This window comes from Empidonax traillii, unplaced genomic scaffold, assembly GCF_003031625.1.
Source record: "Empidonax traillii isolate 1590-97213 ecotype Southwest subspecies unplaced genomic scaffold, ASM303162v1 scaffold231:size1146757, whole genome shotgun sequence".
NCBI lineage: Eukaryota > Metazoa > Chordata > Aves > Passeriformes > Tyrannidae > Empidonax > Empidonax traillii.
The window spans coordinates 349167-356463 of NW_020955424.1; the positions used below are offsets into that span (position 1 = coordinate 349167).

General features: G+C 40.8%; 1 long non-coding RNA gene across 1 annotated transcript; it reads left to right on the plus strand.

Annotated features, from left to right (window-relative positions):
• Positions 1-577: 577 nt before the first annotated feature.
• On the plus strand, positions 578-2787 carry LOC114059546. Its single transcript, XR_003571691.1, has 3 exons — positions 578-870; positions 1132-1232; positions 2683-2787. It is a non-coding gene; the product is annotated as an uncharacterized LOC114059546 (long non-coding RNA).
• The last annotated feature ends 4510 nt before the right edge of the window (positions 2788-7297 follow it).

The following is a 7297-nucleotide window of genomic DNA, read 5'->3' on the forward strand; positions in this document are numbered from 1 at the left end:
CTAACAAAATTATAAAACACTGTAAAAATTCAGAAAGCACTGTGAAATAATTTATTCTGACTTCTTTGAAAGTGATGGGATGTTTGGCCACTACTTTAAGCAAAAGCAAGCCAGGACATTTTCTTATAGTGAGTCTGATCCCTGTAATTAATTACTGGGGTGTATTATTACTGCCTTGATCTGACTGTACTATTTAAAGCAGATAGAAATTCTATGGCTCCATCAATAAGATATAGAAACACAGACAATATGTGATTCATCTCATCTTTGATCCATTAATTTAGGAACCTACAATTTAGATGAATACTACAAACTAGTCATCCAGGTTCTAGCTATAATGAATGGAAAATCAGATCTTCCAAATATGGTGATTGCCACCTATTTCAGAAAGGAGGGGTCGTTCCTGCCTCCAGGCACCCCCTTCAGCTCTCCTAATTCAGCCATGCATGCAGGTTAGGAGACCTCCTTGAGAAGTCATAATGCACTTACCTCAGGAAAAACAGCAGATAAATGAGAAGGAAATGATGGAACACCAGCCCCAACCAGGTGCTTCTCAGGGGAAAAAGGTGGTCAAAGCATAGCAGAGAGGGGGACTGAGCATGAAAAGAGGCATGTTCCACATGTTCCCATGTGGGAGTTGGTCTGCAAAAATAGTAGTTGTACAGCTTCAGGCTACAGACCCTTAAATTTAGGTGCCCACCTTTTATGGAACAAAGGGATGTCTAAGCCTACATTTAGTTTCCTACACGTAGGTAGGTAATTAGAGCTGGATGAACTCTCCTGAACTATCAAGATAGATGTAATAGATATATAAAACAGGAACATGAAGTGGTTATGCTCTTCTGCACCAGCAGGTGGAGGTCAGGTGGGGTATCCCAGCTGCCACTAGAAGCTTTTTTGGGGGCATCTGAACCAGAGGCTAGAGCTTCATTAAAGTATGCACTTAGGAATGTATTTCCCATGTAGATAACAATGTATGAAGATACATCTTCATCTGTGCTCTGAATCTTACTTTAAGGGCCCAATGTCTTTCAGCTCTGTGCAGATATCTCATATAACCTCAGGCACCTCAACTAGGCCTGGACACCCCCATGCAGACAGCTAAACAGATCCTTCCATGTCTGGTTGCAGAGATTTCCTCGCAGACCTATCAGAAAAATGTGAGGCACACCTCTGGAACAGAAGAGATTACAAATAGTAGTGACTGAACCGGCATAGCAATCCTGTTTGAGGTACTTGTATTGCCAGCACTTTGCAAAATGTAATTACATCATATCCATCTGCTTTAGCAGAGAATCAGGGGACCACTACTGTGCTGTGAAGGACAGTCTAACATCTTTAATCGTTCTGAGATGTCGGTGTTAAGTGATCTGTCTTCTAATCAAGGATGCAATAATACTGAATTTCACACATAAAACCCGTGTGTACAAATTCATTCAACTGTCTTTAATTTGAAATATGGGCATTAGCAGTTGTACAGTTTGACAGACTGGTCATTTTTATGATGTGTCTGTTGGTATGGCCAATATTTTATCTCTTCATCACCTGCACTTAAATCTTCCTTGCCTTTGGATGCTGTGCATGTGCAATGTGTGATAAAGAAACAGAATTACCTCTCACCCCTGGAGAAGGTGATCCCTGCGAATCAGCACAGTGGCTATTGGCAGGCAATACACATCATTTGCATTGTGGCTGCCTGTACCCTGCTTGACCTACATATGAATACTGCAATTCACCTAATCCCTACTGCTTGCCCAAAAAACTCCAGTATAAAAAAAGTATGATAATTGCTGCTGCTACCTGTCACAGGCATAGCATCATACCACAGTATCTGTGAGAGCTTATGCAAAATGGTGCTCAACTGGCAGGAAGATTAAAGAGTTAATAAATTCAGACCCATTATTTTTCACTAACTGAACATGTAGGAAATAAAGGAGGGGTTTTCTTTTGGCAATAAATTAGCTCCCACCCTCCTTTTTTTTGTTATTACAGTCATGGTTCAAAGCCCTCTACAAAAACAAGGTCCCACTTTATTATAGGACAGTCAGGTTCAGAGCACAGCTTGCAATAAAGAAATTAGCAAACCAGAAGCTGCAATTCTGTAGAAACACTCAAAAACGAAGAGGATTTAAAGTGACAAGATCCAATTAAATTTAATTACCCAAGCTGTATTTTCATTTTAACTGACACTTTTTATTAAGGAGCCACATGCACTAAAGCTAGAAACCTGGGCCAAATTGCATCCCAGTAATACAGTTATCTTATGCAAAATTCTGAGTATCTAATTTTCTAAAATGAAATTAGAGACATGGGGTTTGTAAAAGGTTCTCTTTGTCTGATACTATAAGATGCTGTTTGCAATGTACCTAAACTACTGTATATCTATGCTACAGTAACACCTGATGTACCTAATAAAACTTATTGGGAAAGGGTTTTAGCACACCTTTATTATTTTTTAATATGGAAGTATTCAGTATAAATCAGGGGTTTAATCACTTCAGTATATATCAGAAGCTAAACAACAAGGTTCAATTCAAATCTAAAACTCCTGAAAACTGAAGCATAAAATATGACTTTGATAAGAGAAAGTTATTTATGAATCTTTTAGTTTTAGAATTAAACAAGCATATAAAGCTGGACCAAATTATTATTTTATCATCGCCTTATTTGTTCCCGTGGCAGAAAAGAGCAAAGAAGGGCTGCAGAGAACAAACAACTGTGAGACTTACACTTAGGAGTTTTTTTCATGCCTCTGATTTTAAACAAAACATTGCAAAAATTTCGAAAGAAAAAATTGAAAACCACCAGATGAATTACTGAACAATTAATAAGAAAACAAGAGAAGGGATACATTTATTTAAGAAGGTCAAGCCGGTGGGAATAGCTTAGCTTGAGACCTTTAGGATGAGGATTTAAGAAATGCATGAGGCTGTACAGTGATCCTTCCCTCCCGAGAGTTGAGTAGGATGTGCCAGTGCCTTTGGTGGCTGTGAGTGGGAATATCACTGGTGTCAGCACCTCAGTGCCCACATCATGCCTGCTGGCAGCCCTCACAAGGAGTAGGATTAACACTCTCCCAGGAGCAGAATTAAAAATGAGTGCACACTGTCTCCCTTCCTTGACTGGACCATAATTCCCCCATGAGTATGGCAACAGTCCTGTTCAGTCACATTGGAGATCTGCACTGCTGTGCTCCCTCCAGCCATTCTTCACAGCCTCTCAGGCCAGTGGGGACATGCATGGATGGCATGAGTGCCTCTCCTGCCAGCAGCAACAGAGGCTGAAGGGCTGTTCCAAGGAGGTTATGACCAGGACCAACCACAGTCTTCTTTTTTTTTTTTTGCTGGAGGAGAGGAGAGGAGAGATGCTGGGGTGCCAGGCTTCAGAGGAAAAGTGCTTCCCCACATGAGCTGTCTCCCTTACATGTATGCACACAGCATTACCAAGAGCATTACCACAAACTGCATTTGAGAAAGTGAAGCTGGCTTCCTTTTCTGTCAAGTATTGCTTCTACACATCTCAGGTTTCTAAGCAGAAGAGGGCTGTGGCCACAAAAGCTCTGTTTTGGTATAGGAGAAGGGAGAGGAAGAGACTGGGATAGAGTCCCAGACTTTTATTTGTAAAGTGTGAAAATAAAGAATGCAATTACCTCATGGGAGTGAATTCAGAGCCAAAAAATGATCTGTAATCTATTTAGAGAGTGGAATGAGGTGCAGCCACAGTCGCATGGTTCTCCACGCAAGTTTCTGTATCATTCCCCTTTGTAACTTTTCAGCTTAATTTCCTGTGAAAACAGTAAAGAATGTGGGTATTAACACCTACCAGAACAAACATGGTGGCAGACTGTCGGAGTGGCTCCAGAGGAGTGCTGCAAAAATGATCACAGGGCTGGAGCACCTCTCCTACAAAAACAGGCTGAGAGAGTTGGGGTTGTTCAGCCTGGAGGAGAGAAATCTCTGGGGACACCTTAAAGCAGCCTTCCAGTACCTAACAGGGGCCAACATGAAAGCTGCAAAGGGAGTTTTTACAAGAGCATGTAGTGATACAACAAGAGGGAATGGCTTCAGACTAAAAGAGGGTAGGTTTAGATTAGATATAAGGAAAAACTTCTTTACTGTGAGGGTGCTGAGGCACTGGAAGAGGTTGCCCGTTTCCCAGAGTAGCTCTAGATGTCCCATTCCTGGAAGTGTTCAAGGCCAGTCTATATAGGGCTTTGAATAAACTGGTCTAGTGGAAGGTGTGATTCTACTAATACCTTAGCACTCTCCTCTACCCACATTAGGCCAGAAGAGCAGAGCTACCACAAGAATTGGATCATTTATTTACCAACTTTCTACTTAATAACACATTTGAAAAGAAACATTGCCATGCACATCCTCCCCCAAACTCAATAGCTTCCTCGAGGTAGTGCCATATGAATACATTACAGGGATCAGAATGCAAATGCTTTTTAACATCACTTTTATTTGGAGGTGTCACCCTTGGTAATTGCATGCCCCTGTCCACAATAGCAGAAAGCCTGATGGTGAAGTTGCTCATATTTGAGGCAAACTCATAATCTGTTACAGGAAATTTTAGCCAGTGAAGGAGGCCGAAACAAAGGGAAAAATGGGGCCATAAAGCAAACCAATCCCAATTTTTATGAGGTAATCTAGCTCTATTCCTATACTGGAATTTTAAATGTTTGGACCTAAGATTGGCATTCCTTTGAGGAAAAAGAAATCTATGTGCTCATATATTCCAAAAGTAGGAGTATTCACAGCTAACTTAATGAATACCTTCCCCCAGTAATAGAAATACAATGATGGCCAGAAAGTATTCAACAAAGAGCCACCAAGATCACACAAGTAAGTTAGGCCAGTTACTGCAGTTGATTGCACTGAGAGGACCGTGCAGTTAACACCCTTTCTGGCTGTCTCTTACCTCCTATCCTGAACAGCTGTTACATACTCCCAAGGGCTGCCTGAAGGAAGAATCCAGAGAAAGTCTCAAACTTGCCTTCAGATCCATACCATGACTCCATGCTGGGTCCACCAGCAAACACCAAATCCACCACACATACATACAAAAGGTCCTTTGTCTGGCACATTCTTTTCCTTCCTTGTTTCACATCAAAATTAATGAGGGAAGAAACAGGTTTAAGTAAAATGCACTATAAAAAAATTTTTTTAAAGATCAAATAGAAAGAAGGGGAGAACATACCTATGCAAAATGTAAAGGGCTACATTATCCCAAGAACCAGGACTCCCAGTCATGGCTAACCCCAGCCCATACATGGTTATGAGCTATATGTGAACTCACATGTGCCCCATGCCCACCTTTGTATGACCCCCAGCTCCTCTGATACCTATCTTCACCGTGCACTATATGACAACTGGGCAATGGGGCAGAGGTCTTCACCCTCCTGATGCAATTTCAGTTCCATTCAGCCCTCAGATCCCAGAAATCCTGAGCAAAACATGGCTTGCCAGGTACTGATTTGTCTCCCCTTTTTCGCCTCTTGCTGCCCAAGCAACATAGAAATTGAAACACAGTGTATGCCGATTCAGTTGTTAATTAAAAAAAAAAAATTACAAACATGAATAATTTTGATACAATTCATTCTAAAGATATTACACATATTATAATCTGCCCTGAGTAGCCCTTGCTGTAAATAAGACTGCCTAACTCAGACCTTTTGATGTTAGTCCTTCTCCTGAGAAAGACAAGGGAAATGCTCATGGTGGTGTCAGTGGCTGTCTAGAGTGTCAGCTTCATACTCAGAAAGCAATAAAGTAGAATCTGATTAACATTCTGGACAACTAGCTAACAAACACATTTCACTTTACTACCAGTCTTTCCTAAAAGCAGCAATAATGCAAAAGAAATAAATTGTCTTTCTTTGCATAAAGGATTAATTTCTCTAACCTTTTATAATTTTCTTGTTATTTCTGTCACATTTGATATGTTTCCACCTTCAAATATTCATTAAATATGAACATTATAGGACATACAGAATAATCAAAGAGCTTCTTATTCTTCCGGTTGAGGGATATTTAGTGATGTGATAAATCAGTTTAACCAAGATATCAAACATCAAGCAGATTGTCAGAAAAAAAGGAAAAGCTGTAATACAAGTCATATACATTTTAATTTTGTAACTTCCAATTACCTGCTCAGACAGCTTCTCCCTTTATTGCCATTCAAAGTCCATTAATTAAAAGTCACCCATTTAAGAACAATGCCTGAAGAAAAAAATCCGATTTCAGCCCATAGCCACATATTTGTTTAGAAGGATGAATGACTGAAGTGGAAAAGCCCACCCAGCATCCAGTCACACGCATACCATGAATGGCTCTAAAGTGCCTTTTGGGTGAGCAAACAAATCGTGTAATTCTATCATGTGCTGATTCAAAAATAAATGCTGGCAGACTCAGTGGGCTCTGTCTGGCTCTGGAGGGTGTCTCGTTTCTAGCACCAGGGAGAATTAACAGGTTTGCAGTCATTTCCATGCTAGTCTGTAGAAACAACTATAGAAGTCTATGGAAGGTATTCATTAAGATTGAAAATGGGGGAAACAGCTTCCCTTGGATGAATGAAAATATGTCGTTTAGCTGGTTGGTGAGCCTTGCTCACAGGTTCTGAGCTAATTCAGTCTTCAGATTTGATGTCAGAAGAATATTCCCCCAAGCTCCAGACTGGCTGCGCTTGCTGGAAGGCCCTTCATTCTCCATGGGATAACCTAGGAGGTTTTTTAGCATGTTGCGAGTCAGCACCGGATTTTGGGATTTGATGAGGGTCTTGGTCTCTCCTGCTCTCTTCCCGAGACATACTTTTTGTGAAGCTTGGTCGTTTCCTGAAGGGCTAGATTTGCACTGACATGTTGAAAGTGGCAACAGTCAAAGCATCCATTCATGGCTCAGGCTGGGTGTCATGTTTCAAACACAGAAGACGATAATTTAGTTTTACTATTGTTTGTGTTCTACATCTTCTGTAGGACTTTAGTCTCCATGGTGGTCACCTTGAAGTCTACAAATTTTATTGAATGTGCATATTCATGCATACATACAAAATCAATCAGAATGAAAAATATACCCAGTTGATGTGACTAAAGAATGCTGGAAATAGGTCCGAACAAATGCCAACACTTCATCAAGCAAAGCAAGACTGGGAGAAAATCCAGAGATACCGTTCGCTTGCCTGGTTAAGCTGTATTGTTACGCTCTGTCCTCCTTCAGTACAGCCCCTCTTTTTGTACTAATCTTCCCTACATCTGCTGCCAGCTAGGCCAAGCTCAAACAGCAGTGTCAATTCAAGG